The following is a 13,865-nucleotide window of genomic DNA, read 5'->3' as shown; positions in this document are numbered from 1 at the left end:
TCAACTCGACGGTAATGGGTAGTAGTAGTAGTAACAACAACATAAGTTGTGTGGCCCCTCGTATAGTGTGAGACTTCACTGTGGCCACTTTTTGAGCAATTTTATTTTGCGTTTTGTCGATATATATACAACATTGATTAAGGCACAGACATTTTTTTGCGAAGCTGATAGAAATGACACCAGAGATCACTTGATAGAAATTTAGAAGACCAACGTCTTCTTCACTGGAAATACCTTTTTTCAACAACATGAATGGTGACTCTACACTTGGACCTAACCAAAAGGAAAACACAGGAATCAATTTGACTACATCTGTGGGAAGAGACGGTAGAAAAGCTCAATATCAGTCGGAACAAGGCCAGGGGCCAACCATGGGACAGACCGTGAGTTGCCCATATGCAAGTTCAAGTTGAAGGTGAAAAAAATTAAAACAAGTCCACGAGAGCCAAAATACAACCTTGAGTATATCCCACCTAAATTTGGAGACCATCTCAAGAATATATTGAACACTCATGACCAAAGACCGGACAAGCTGTGGGATGACATCAAGGACATCGTACATGAAGAAAGCACAAGGTCACTAAAAAGACAGGAAAGAAAGAAAAGATCAAAATGGATGTCAGAAGAGACCCTGAAATTTGCTCTTGAATGTAGAATAGCTAAAGTGAATAGAAGAAATGATGAAGTGAAAGAACTAAACAGAAGATTTCAAAGGGCAGCTCAAGAAGACAAAGTCAAATATCATAATGAAACGTGCAAAGATTTAAGAGTTAGAAAACCAAAACGGAAGAATGCACTCAGCATTTATCAAGCTTAAAAAGCTAAAGGAAAAAATTCAAGCCTTGAGTTGCAATTTTGAACGCTGCTAGGGTCAAAACATTAAATGATGCAGGAAGCATCAAAAGAAGATGGGAGAAATACCCAGTGTCACTGTACCGAAAAACATTGTTTGACATTTGACCATTTCAGGAGGTAACATATGATCAAGAGCCAATGGTATTGAAGGAGGAAGTCCAAGCTGCACTGAAGACATTGGAGAAAAACAAGGCCTCAGGAACTGATGGAATACCAATTGAGATGTTTCAGCAAATGGATGCAGCAGTGGAGGTGCTCACTCACCTATGCCAAGAAATTTGGAAGACAGCTACCTGGCCAACTGCCTGAAAGAGACATGTATTTGTGCCTATTCCAAAAAAAGTTGACCCAACAGAATGTGGAAATTTTCAAACAATATCATTAATATTACACAGAAATAAAATTTTGCTGAAGATAATTCAAAAATGGTTGCAGCAATACGTTAACAGGGAACTGCCAGAGATTCAGGCCGGATTCAGAATAGGATGTAGAATGAGGAATCTCATTGCTGAAGTCAGATGGATTTTAGCTAAAAGCAGAGAATACCAGAAAGATGTTTACCTGTGTTTTATTGACCATGCAAAGGCGTTCGACTGTGTGGATCATAACAAATTATGGCTAACACTGCAAAGAATGGGAATTCCAGAACCCTTAATTGTGCTCATGAAGAACTTGTACATAGCCCAGGAGGCAGTCATTCAAACAGAACAAGGGGATTCTGCATGTTTTAAAATCAGGAAAGGTGTGCATCAGGGTGGTATCCTTTCACCATACTTATTCAGTCTGTATGCTCAGCAGTTAATCCTAGAAGCTGGACTATATGAAGAAGAACGCAGTCTCAGGATTGCAGGAAGACTCGTTAACAACCTATGATATGCAGATGATACAACCTTGCTTGCTGAAAGTGAAGAGGACTTGAAGCACTTACTGATGAAGATCAAAGCCTGCAGCCTTCAGTATGGACTATACCTCAACACAAAGAAAACAAAAATCCTCACAACTGGACCATAAGCAACATTAGGATAAATGGAGCAAAGATTGAAGTTGTCAAGGATTTCATTTTACTTGGTTCCACAATCAACACCCATGGAAGCAGCAGTCGAGAAATCGAACAACCTATTGCACTGGGCAAATTTGCAGCAAAAGACATCTTTAAAGTGTTAAAAAGCAAAGGTAACACTTTTATGACTAAGGTGTGCCTGACCTAAGCCACGGTATTTTCAGTTGCCTCTTATGATGTGAAAACTAGACAATGAGTAAAGAAAACTGAAGAAGAATTGATGCCTTTGAATTATGGTGTTGGTGAAGAATATTGAATATACTATGGACTGCCAGAAGAATGAACAAGTCTGTCTTGGAGAAGGAAAGCCAGAGTTCTCTTTGGAAGCAAGGATGGTGTGACTTTGTCTCGCCTACTTTGGACATGTTATCAGGAGAGACCAGCCCCTGAAGAAGAACATCATGTTTGGTAAAGTAGAAGGTCATCAAAAAAGAGGAAGACCCTTGACAAGATGGATTGATCCAGTGGCTGCAACAATGGGCTCAAACATAGCAATGATTAAGAGGATGGCGCAGGACTGGGCAGTTTTTCGTTCTGTTGTACATAGGGTCACTATGAGTTAGAACTGACTTGACAGCACTTAACAAGAACAATGTATAATTTAAACCTAATTTGTTTTGTAAAATTATTTTATGTAGATTTTGTAATTCTGAGAAGATGGTTACTTTAGAAGATTTTAATTGCTCATTTGAATTTTGAAATTTTAAGCTAATTTTTTTTTAGTAATCCAAGTATAATTATTTATTAAAATCTGTAGAATAAGTTCATTGTGAGTATGAGCACGTGTGTTAGGTGAGAATTGCCTTTGGCTCTTAAAAAAATCTACTGCTATCGAGCTGAGTACGACTCATGGTGACCTCATGTCAAAGTAGAACTGTGCTCCAAAGGATTTTCTTTCTTTCTCTTATTTATTTTGTTGTTGGGAATATACAGAACAAAACATACACCAACAGTTTCTACATGTACCATTTGGTGACATCGATTACGTTCTGCAAGTTGTGCAACCACTCTCACCCTCCTTTTCTGAGTTGTTCCTCCTTCATTCACATAAACTCACTGCCCTCTAAGGTTCCTATCTAATCTTTTGAGTCACTGCTGTCAATTTGATCCCATATAGATAATTCTCAAAAGAGCATAAGGCTCAAGGCAGACATTTTTTACTAGTTAAGCTAAACTATTGTTTGGTTTTAAGAAGACTTCAGGGGATATTTTTGGTTTATGGTTTAAAGAGCAGTGGTTTCAGGTGTTCACCAAGCTTCATGGCTCCAGGAAGTCTGTAGTCTATAAAAATTTGAAATTCTGTTCTGCATTTTCCCCGTTAGATCAGGATTACTCTATAGAATCTTTGATCAAAATGCTCAGGAATGGTAGTTAGGCACTATCCAGGTCTTCTGGTCTCATGGCAAAAGAGGCAGTTGTTCACGGAGGCAGTTAGCCACACATTCCATGTCCTCTTCCTATTCAGACACTCCTTTCTCTGTTGCTTAAAGTATAGTTTTAAACATAATTTTAAAAAGAAGAAGAACACCTCTGGGATAGGCCTCTAGAGCTCCCTGAATCAGCAGCACTTACTTAAGTGTCCTCCCAGCGCTTTACACACAGCTGCGTGGGGAGACGTGTCAGCCAGGTAGAGCCAAGCCTGGTCTCTTTTGTTAGTTGGCAGAAACAGTTTACAGTTTAGTCCTTGGGAGGACTGAGTTTTAAAGCAAACCTCTTAAACTTAGTGAGCACTTAGCCATGGATCTGAAGAGCGCTGTTGCCATCTGGGTGTGTAACCTAGTTGGTGTTTTGGTGGCAAATTATTGAAAAATCTCAAGCGGCATCTTTTCAGTGTGTCTGTGATTCCAGCTCCTTCCCCGTCATGCCTCTTTGAGGTTATAATGGACTGGTTGGAACTCCACCTCCTCTGTGTCCTGACTTACCCCTTGTCTGGAAGGGAAATAAACAGGGAAGTGACCAAGAGGAAGGCAGAAGAGTGAAGAGGACTCATTCATTCAACAAATAGCATATGCCAAGAACTGGCTACAGCAGTGAACAGAAAGAAAACACTCCTGCTCTCGTGGAATTGACCACTGGCTGGGAAGCCCTTCAGGAGAGCTTCCAACTCAAGGAATAACCCAGAGGTAGAACCATCAGCCTTGAATGTGAAAGAAGGGTGCCAAGCAGCAAGGTTGGGGGTTGTCTTAGGCTGAGTTTGGAGCTGAGGATTTTCAAGAAAGTGGCTCATCAGGAGGTGCTCCCAAGAGAAAGCCATAGTGGAGTGGGCATCGGTGGTGCAGATCGCTAAGCCTTCTCCCCACCAGCAAATGCTAATAATAGACCTCTGCTGAGGACTTCCACCTGCGTCACCTCTGTGACCTCTCAACAACCCTGCAAAGCAGGCTTCCGTGTCACTTGGCTTTATGGATAAGGAAATTTAAGGGAACAAACTATTGACTCACAGATACACTGCTTGAAGCAGCAGAGTTGAAGGAATTCTGAACCAGGCATTTAGCCAGAACTCTGCTTTTGAATATTAAATTCTTCATCCATGTTTGTTTCATTTAGATAATACTATTCTACTTTAGAAATGTGAAATTTTTCACATAAAACTATTCATTTCACGTAACTCAGAGGATGTGATGGGCGGTTATCACCTTTTCTCTACTCAGCTGTGTTGTTTTTGGTGTGTTCTATTTGTTTGCAAACTGCAAAGCAGGAATGGAATAAAGAGATAGTGAATGCTGTTTTGGGGTAAATATGAAGTTTCCAGTTGTGATAAAGGTGACGGTTTGAATATGAAAAGATAAGGTGGACTATTCCATAAATGCTATTGAGGTTGTGTTTCCTCCTTGGGCAGAGCTCCCAGCCTTTTGGTGAATTAGAAAAAGGCAGCCCTCTGGGCACATTCTTTGGCCTGTAGAAGGTGCCCCAGGGGCAAGATGTAGGGGCTTGGGGAGCCTGGCTCTGGCCTTACTATAGCAGGCTCTAACCTCCCAATTCTGACTTCATACCACACTAAGAATGAAATTTCAGACGAGTGAAAGCCCTGCAAACACTTACACACATGCGCGCATTATTTCCTGTCCAGTTGGTCCCCAGAGCATACATATATGTGTACATGTACATATACATGGATAAAGCTGTGTGTAAGTCTTAAGAAGAACTGGATGGTATCTGGCTAACATCACTGAACATTTTCATCAAAGATTCAGTAGCAGGATCCTGATCAAAAGGGGGAAAATGTAGAACAGAATTTCAGATTTTCCTGGACTCCAGCCTTTTTGGAGCCATGAAAGCAGGATAAACCTCTGAAACTTTTGCCCTGAGATAATCTTTAAGCCTTAAACCAAAAATATCCCCTGAAGTTTTCTTAAAACCAAACAATAGTTCAGCTTAACTAGTGAAAAATGTCTGCCTTGAGCATTGTGCTCTTTTAAGATCTAACTGTATGGGACCAAATTGACAACGACAACTTGGTTAGAGAGGAAACTTAGGGATAGTGAGTTTATGTTAAGGGGAGTGGGACAACTCAAAAAAGGAGGGTAGAATGGTTGCATAACTCGAAGAATGTAACCAATATCACTGAATTGTATGTGTAAAAATTGTTGAATTGGTGTACTGCTGTGCATATCCTCAACGACAATAAAAATAAAGTATTTTGGAAGACTGTACTGTATGTAGTCCTCTCGAAGCCTCAGTTTCACCTTCTGTGGTTGCAGTTACCTGCGGTCAAACACAGTTGGAGAATGTTAAATGAGTCCATAGCATAATAGAACCTCATGCCATCCTGCTCTGTCATTCACATAACTTTTATTACAATATATTGTTATAATTGTTCTATTTTATTATTAGTTACTGTTGTTAATGTCTTACTGTGTCTAATTTATAAACTAAACTTTACCATAGGTATGTAGGCATAGGACAAAGCAGAGTATATACGGGGTTCAGTACTATCTGCGGTTTCAGGCATCCACAGCACAGGGCCTTAGAACATAGCCTCCACAGATAAGGGAGACTACTGTGTATGTCTTAGAAGAAAATAGACTAGACTATGTTTATTACTTGAGAATATGAACTGTCTTTCTAAACAAGGCTCAATAAGCAAATGCCATAATGAAAAAATCAATAAATTTAATTTTATCAATATTAAAAACTTAAGAAAATTTAAAAAATAAGAAAAACAGGTTGAGAAAAAATATATTTGAAATAAATGAGACAACAGACTCATATCCACAGGTCCCACAACTCAAAAAAAAAAAAAAAGCAACCTCAAAATGGGCAGCAGATAAATAAACAGCTAATTCCCCAGAAGAAGAAATAAAAATATAATCAGAACAATCAGTAAACTGAAACAATAAAAAGCCACTTAGACTCAATCAGATTGGCAAAAGTTTAGAAGTCTGATAATATTAAGTGTTTGCAAGTGAAGGAAAGCTGTGAGGGCAATATGGCGGGGCCCAGCCACTGGGAGAGCAACCAGGCTCCTCCTAATGACCTTTTAAATGCACGGAACCTGGCGCTTTCTTTTAGGTGTCACTCAGGTGCACAGGGAAGCACACGCAAAGACGTTCATTGCAGTGCTGCTTGTGATAGCACAGCACTGGAAACCTAAGTGTCCGTCAAAAATAGAATGGATACATGAATTGTTGCGTATTCCTATGATGGAAAACCTTTCCCAGTTAAAATATAGGAACTAGTGCTTTATATACCAGCATGGATAAATCTCACAACATTTCACTGGATAAAATACAGAAGCTCCAGGACAATGCACACAGCACGATTCCATAGGATAGAAACACAAAATGGTACCATTCAAGAATGACACACACAAAACTGATAATAGTGATTACCTCTGAGTAGGTAGAAGGAGTTATGGGTGTGACCGAGGGCGATTCACTTTATCTGTAATAATTGATTTTCTCAGTGGGAATGTATCCATGTATTCTACGTTGTTGTTAGTTGCCATCCAGTCAGCTCCAGCTCTTGGTGATCCCGTGTACAACAGAAAAAACCGTTGCCCAATCCTGTGCCGTCTTCATGATTGTTAGTGTGCTCAAGTCCATTGTTGTGGCCCCTGTGTATTTTGAGTGCCTTCCAACCTTGGGGACTCATCTTCCAGCACTGTGTTGGACACTGTTCTGTTGTGATTAATAGTGCTTTCATTGGCTGATTTTCAGAAGTAGATATCCAGGCCTTTCTTCCTAGTCTGTCTTAACCTGGAAGCTCCAGTGTGTCCTGGTGACCCTGCTGGTATTTGAAATACCAGTGACATAGCTTTCAACATCATGGCAACATGCAAGCCACCACAGTATGACAAACTGACAAATGATAACCCAGTAACCCAGTGCCATCAAGTCGACAAATGATAGTGGCTATATTATGTATGTACCGAATTATCCTTACATTTCAAAAATGCAAATGCAGACATTCTTGGGTAGTGTAACGCACCAAGTTTAAAAAAGAAAAATGGCAAGTTTCCTCTGAGGTGCTCCAGCATGGTTCCCCGGATGCCTCTCCTAGAGTGGCTCCCGTGGTGATAGTGCCTGGGAGCAAAAGTCATGTGAAAGTTTGGCAGCAGCCCATTGTCCTTCAGACACTTTAGCAGAAAGTTGGAAATGTCTAGGCCGGATGCCTCCAGCCCAGCAGAAGGAGACCTGAGAGGCTCTTGTTCGGGCCGTGTGATTTTTCATGACCTCAAGGTAAATCTAATCCCACAGAGCTGGTGGATTGAAAAGGCCCACCACAGCCAAGGCCAAGACAGAGGCACTCTGGGAACACAAATTCCATAGCTGGGAGCCTGACGTTTGCCTTTTCCCACACCCTAGCTTTCAAGTCTTCACCCTATCAGCAACACGTCCCTTTTGAAACCACTGATAACATTCCTCAGTTAGACAGGGAATCTGAAGAGCACCCTATCAGAACCTGCTCCATAAGCACTTCCTTGTTTTATTTTTACTTGACCTTCAAGAGAAATTTTTCTCCTTTTATCAAACCATAAAAGAAAGAAAACAAGATTTGGGGCCCCTCCCTTTTGCCTCCTCCCTCCTGCTTCCTGTACACAAGGGGTGTCATAGAAGCTCTTCTCACCCCACAAGGGGAAAACCGGTGTCTAGATTAGAGGCTTCTGGGCAGACAGGCAGAAAGAGATCAGGCTCTACAACACTGGTTCTTTGTAGTCACAGGTCTCTGCTGCCGTGATAAAGTGGCTTTTCCAGGCTGGAAGGTACCTGAGTTTGTTCTGAGTGTCTTTTAGCATCAACTCTGTTTACCTGCGGCGATCATGTGACCAGGAGAATTAGGGAGTACTTAGGTGTCAGCTGAAATGTGCTTTAAAAACCCCCCAACCCTGCTGCCCAGCATCAGCCTTGGTGTCCAGGGTTTTAAGGATGAGGGCACCCAGATGGGCACGGGGACCTACCAGAGTGCCCCAGACAAGGGCAGAGACGGGATTTCCCTGCAGATTTTTCCAAGCCAGAGGCTACTGTGCTCACCACATTGTGCTGCTAAACCACCAGCCAGGTGGGCGACAGCTGAGCTGGCCTCGGAACTGTGCAAGGTTGCTCTTGAAGGGTAGCCCCTAGGTGAGGTCCTTTCCTGCCTGAGAGAGATTACCCACTGCCCTCACGTCGATTTCAGCAACGCTATACGACAGCGGAAACCCTGGTGGCATAGTGGTTCAAAGTTAGGCTGCTAACCAAAAAGGTCAGCAGCTCGAACCTACCAGGCACTCCTTGGAAACCCTACAGGGCATTTCTGCTCTGTCCTATAGGGTCGCTAGGATTCGGAATTGACTCAACGGCAACGGGTTTGGGTATTTTTTTTTTAAATAGAACAGATTAGAACTGCCCCATAGGGTTTCTAAGGCTGTAATCTTTATGGCAGCTGACTGCCACATTATTTCTCCTCCGGAGTGCTGTTGGGTTCGAACCGCTGCCATTTCATTTAGCAGCCGAGCCCTTAACCACCTTGCTGCCAGGACTCACTAAGGGAGATTACACAGCATGAATACGAAGTGGTACAAATTAATGTAGACTCCTGCACCACACCAAGAATGCAGGGACCCAGCTGTGCCCAGGCCAAGCCCTGGGTGTGATTTCAAAGGGCTGGGAAGGAACCTGCAGCTTGGACGCCAGTTACAGTACAAAATTGCCCAGGTGAACATGTTCTGTCATGCACAGATACCTGTCATGCACAGACACTCTATATGACGGAAGCCTAGGGCACTGTGTTTCTGAGTGGAATGAGGGGGCACCCAGAGACTCCACCCCTGCCTGCCTTCCTCCACCTGCCTGTGGCTGTCACCAGGCCCCTTCCCTTTGGCTTCTTCCCTCGAAGGTGGTTGCAGAGGTGCCAAGCGCCACCAGCAGCCATTTCTCCCTGCTTCTGAAGTCAAGCACACCACCTCTTTGGGCTCAGGAGCCTTGCTGTGCACCCTGCAGGAATGACAACCATTTGACCGTGTGGGCCTCCCTAGGGCGCGTCTGCTGTGCTCTGCATGGAGGGGCTGCCTGGTGAATCAGAGCCTTAGTCACTGCCTGTGAGGTTTACTGGGGTTGCTGGGGTGGGGGAGGCTCCACTCACTTCCTGTCCAGCCAAACAGGCTTGTGGAAAGCAGCGCTTACCTGCTACCTCCCTCTGCTTGTTGGAATTCTGGACAAGTAGAGGAATGTGTTGGGGTCTTGGGCTGTGTAAGTGGATTTGGGGGAACTCCAACAGGCAGCCAAGAACTGTTGCCACTGAGGCCGCCCTGCTTCATGGGGACCATGTGTGTCAGAGTAGGACTGTGCTTCACAGGGCTTTGAAGGACTGATTTTTCAGAAGTAGATCATCAGGCATTTCTTCCGAGGTGCCTCTGAGTGAACTCGAGGGTGTGTCAACCATCTGAGCCACCAGGGCTCATCAATGAGCAGCACCTCTGCTTAATGAAACACTGACATGAAATTGCCTAGGTTCGCACCGGCCCTTCCAGTGATCTCTGTTTGCTCTCTGAGAATGGAATTTCTAACAGCCGAGCTTAAGGGTTGGGATCAAATGTCTATAGGACTTGAAAAAACAAACAGACACAAGTTTATCTAGGAACAACGTTGGGAACACCCAAAATCCCATCAGTGGAACCTGGGCATGACCTCAGGGAGGACAGAGTATTTTGTGGTGATACCTTTTGGGAATGGAGGGGCCTGGTGGGTATATAAACATAACTGTGAGAGGTGGGCTTAGCCCTGGAACACTAACCCTTGGCCCATTTGTCAGACAGATCCCTTGGTGCTGTCAGATGGGTGAGTGCGGACAGAATGGCGAAACAGGGGAGATGGAGGGGCTAGGGAAACCCACTCACCCAGTGGAAAAAGGCTCCATGGGGTGCTCGTCTTTATACACCCCCCACCATGTGTTGGTGCAGTGGCGTCACCGGGGGGTGTGGGGCAGGGGGTGGTGGATGCAGACAGCACTGGGAGGCACTGTCAGAGGGGGTGACACCAAAATGACTGTCTGTAAAATTTCTGTGCACTGTTTCAGCAGAAATTTATTATTTTTTATAAAAATATTCCTGTAGTTAGTTATGGAGCCCTAGTGACAAAGTGGCTAAAGTGTTCAACTGCTAACCAAAAGGACAGAGGTTCACATCCATCGGGCACTTCTTGGAAACCCTGTGGGACAGTTCTACTCTGTCCTGTAGGGTCACTATGAGTTGGAATCGACTTGACAACAATGGGTTTTTAGTTACAACAACAAAAGAAGTTTTGTAAGCCCAGCTTTCATGTATCAATATACCTACAAGGCTAAAACTCTATACTAGTTTAGTTTTTGAACCTTCTAGGCGCTCCGGTCAGAGCTGTTGTTATTATACAATTTCAATGACACTTCGAATCACCTGGTTTCATCTGCACGCCTACCAGCATGCGCTGTTGTGTTGTTTGTTTGTTTGTTTGCTGCTGGTGTTTTTATAATTGATGATTTTGTCAAATTTTTTGGTGTTTTAGCTACCATGTTGTGGTAATTAGCATGGGGGTGACACCGGGAGTTACTGCACTGGTGACGCCAGCCCTAGTGACGCCACCATCTTGGGGTCACTGTGCCCTCTGTCTGCACAACATTTAAATGGCATTATCGGTGATTCTATATAGGTTCTTCATGTTTAGTGAAGGAAACAAGTGTGGGACGCAGGGGTCTGGAGGTACAGCTCTGTCCCCGTGGCCTCGACTTCAGGCCAAGGCATCAGCCGTGCAGATCTGGAGGAAGCAGGCGAGCCAGAGGGCACCCACTGCCTCTCTGGAGAGGGCCTGTTGGGGCTTTTATGTTTAAATCAATATGGTGGGCATGAAGGTGAGTGAGGGATGAGAGCGTGAGCGTGCAGCGTGGCCACTCTTCCTCTAGGCACAGGAACCCTCTCTGCTTGGCCTAGGCCGTGGCTGGCCCCCCATCAGTCAGGGCTCTCGGCTTCCTGTGCTCTGTGGCGTTCCAAGCGGGAGGGTGGGAGCACAGCCCCAGAACTGTGGGACATCAGCAGAGGCACCTGGATTCCCCTGAGTCCCCCTAACCACTCCCCCTTTTTAGTTTTCTCCATCTCCTTCCGTTTTCATACACATCCACCCTTTTTTTTTTTTAATTTTCCTAATAATTTTGATGATGAAATATTTCAAGCATATAAAAATGTACACATAATACTAAAACACTATCACTCAGCTTGTCAAATCTTATCATTTTTGCCATTTTGTTTTAAGAAAAAATCACAAGTGTTTGAGCCCCTCAGCTGTGAATACCTCCATTTGTTTCTTCTCTCCAGAGGTAACCACTACCCTAAATTAGGATGACAATTCTCCTGTATACCAGGGTAGCTTTTTATATCTATGTGTGTCTCCATAAACGATGTGTAGTACAGTTTTGTGTGGTTTTCAACTTCATGTGTTGAATGTAACTTCTTGCAACATGTTTTTTGGGGCTAAGCGTTAGGTTTTTGAGCTTTCATATTTATATGTGTATTGATAACATGTAGCTGTATTCAGTAATCTGAACTGCAGCATTCTGTACCTCAGTGTATCCATCCTCCTTTAACGGACATTAGGTTGCTGATAATTTGGTCCTCTTATACATAACAATGGTGCCACAAATATTCTAGTAAATACCTCCTAGCACTTCTGCAAGTTTCTCTAGAACACATATGTAGAGGAGAATTTATTGGGTTTGTGTATCTTCAACACTACAAAATACTTTCAGATTTCTCATGAGCGGCTCTAGGAATAATACTCCTGAAGCGGCCTGTGGAGTTCTTGATTTCCCACATCCTCGAATATTTGGCGTTGTCAGACTTTCTGACTTTCGTCACTGGGATATGTGTAAAATGTGATCTCCGGATCGTTTCTCTCCCCGGGTCCCAGGATTCTGGATGCTCCACCTACAACCCTCACCTCAGTTACACGCTGAAAGGGGATGCGTCAAGCATGGAGGGCTTGGCTGGCTTCCTGCCTTCTGATCTTTAAGTGTTGGTAGTGCCCAGGGCCATGTGCTGGGACCTCTTCTCCTTAGATATCTCTCCTGTTATAGGGACTTAGAATACCAATCACATAGGTCAGTGACTTCCAAATGTATAAATATATCCATCCTGAATGCTAAAAGCTGCTCAACAAATTTATTGTGATGGCCAATGGCCAACTCAACTCAAGCGTAACCTGTCCAAATCCAACTCAGTTTCCCCCTGAAGCCTGATCTTTTCCTGTTCCTCCCCATCTCAGTCAAGGGCTTGCCATCTGTCCAGTTGCTGAGGCCAAAATCTTGGGAGCCATCCTTGATTCTTCCCTTCCCAACACCTCCACATTTAACCCATCAACCTGTATCAATTTCTTTGTCAAAAATTGTTCCTAGGTTTGTCCCTTTCTTTCTATTTCTACTGCTACCACCTTGGTCCGAGACACTGTCACCTCTTGCTTGGACCACTGCAGTTGCCTCCTCGCTGGTCTCTCTACTTCTCCTTTTGCCCTTACAAATCATCCTTACCCAGCAGCCAAGGTAAACTTTTTAGAACACAAAACAGAAATAAAATGTCATTCCCCTGCTTAAAGTCCTCCGATGGTTCTTATGGTAGAACAGTCAGATTCATGAAGGCTGTTATCCGCAAGACCTAGGACGACGAAAAGGCCTAATCCCTGTTTGCCTGCCTTTCACTCACATGGCTCCCCAGCCTCTGGGACTGAGTACACACCCTTCCCTCTGTGGAGGGCTCTTATCTTCATCTTGTCATGGCTGAGATCTTATCATTAAGGGCTCAGTCACTTCCTCAGAGAACTTTCTTGAACAGACCACACCATCCTAGAGTGGCTCCTTAGTTATTCCCTATGACACTATGCTATTCTGTTTTCAGGAAAGATGTGTGTCGGGGTTCTATGCTTTCACCATAACGCAGGTCGTTAATGAGTCTTCCTCAAAGATCAAAGTGTTAAAAAGCAAAGGTGTCACTTTAGGACTAAGGTGTGCCTGACCCAAGCCATGGTGTTTTCAATTGCCTCGTATGCATGCAAAAGCTGAACAATGAATAAGGAAGACCAAAGAAGAGTTGACACCTTTGAGTTGTGGTGTTGGCAAAGAATATTGAATATACAGTGGACTGCCAAAAGAACAATGGGTCCAAACATAGGTACAACTATGACGATGGCACAGAGCCAGACAGTGTTTAGTTCTGTTGTACATAAGGTCACTATGAACTGGAACCAACTGGATGGCACCTAACAACAACAACTCCAGGGCCAGATGTAGCCTTGTCCTGGGTTCTGGGTGACAGGCAGCTTGGAAAAAGACCAGACCAGTTGCCATCAAGTTGACTCCAACTCTTGGAGACTCCATGTGTGTCAGAGTAGAAGTATGCTCCATAAGGTTTTCAAGGGCTGATTTTTCAAAAACAGATCACCAGACCTTTCTTCTGAGGTGCCTCTGGGTGGGCTGAAGTCTCCAACCTTTCGGTTAGCAGCCAAACGCATTA

At 43.8% G+C, this 13,865-nt stretch overlaps 1 protein-coding gene across 5 annotated transcripts in view; it reads left to right on the top strand.

The window, feature by feature from the left end:
* Positions 1–13,865, top strand: part of RIN2 (Ras and Rab interactor 2) — a 155,062-nt gene that overhangs the window by 70,484 nt on the left and 70,713 nt on the right. The window lies entirely within an intron of this gene.

Source organism: Loxodonta africana, chromosome 24, assembly GCF_030014295.1.
Source record: "Loxodonta africana isolate mLoxAfr1 chromosome 24, mLoxAfr1.hap2, whole genome shotgun sequence".
Taxonomy (NCBI): domain Eukaryota; kingdom Metazoa; phylum Chordata; class Mammalia; order Proboscidea; family Elephantidae; genus Loxodonta; species Loxodonta africana.
This window is presented reverse-complemented; position numbering and strand designations above follow the sequence as displayed.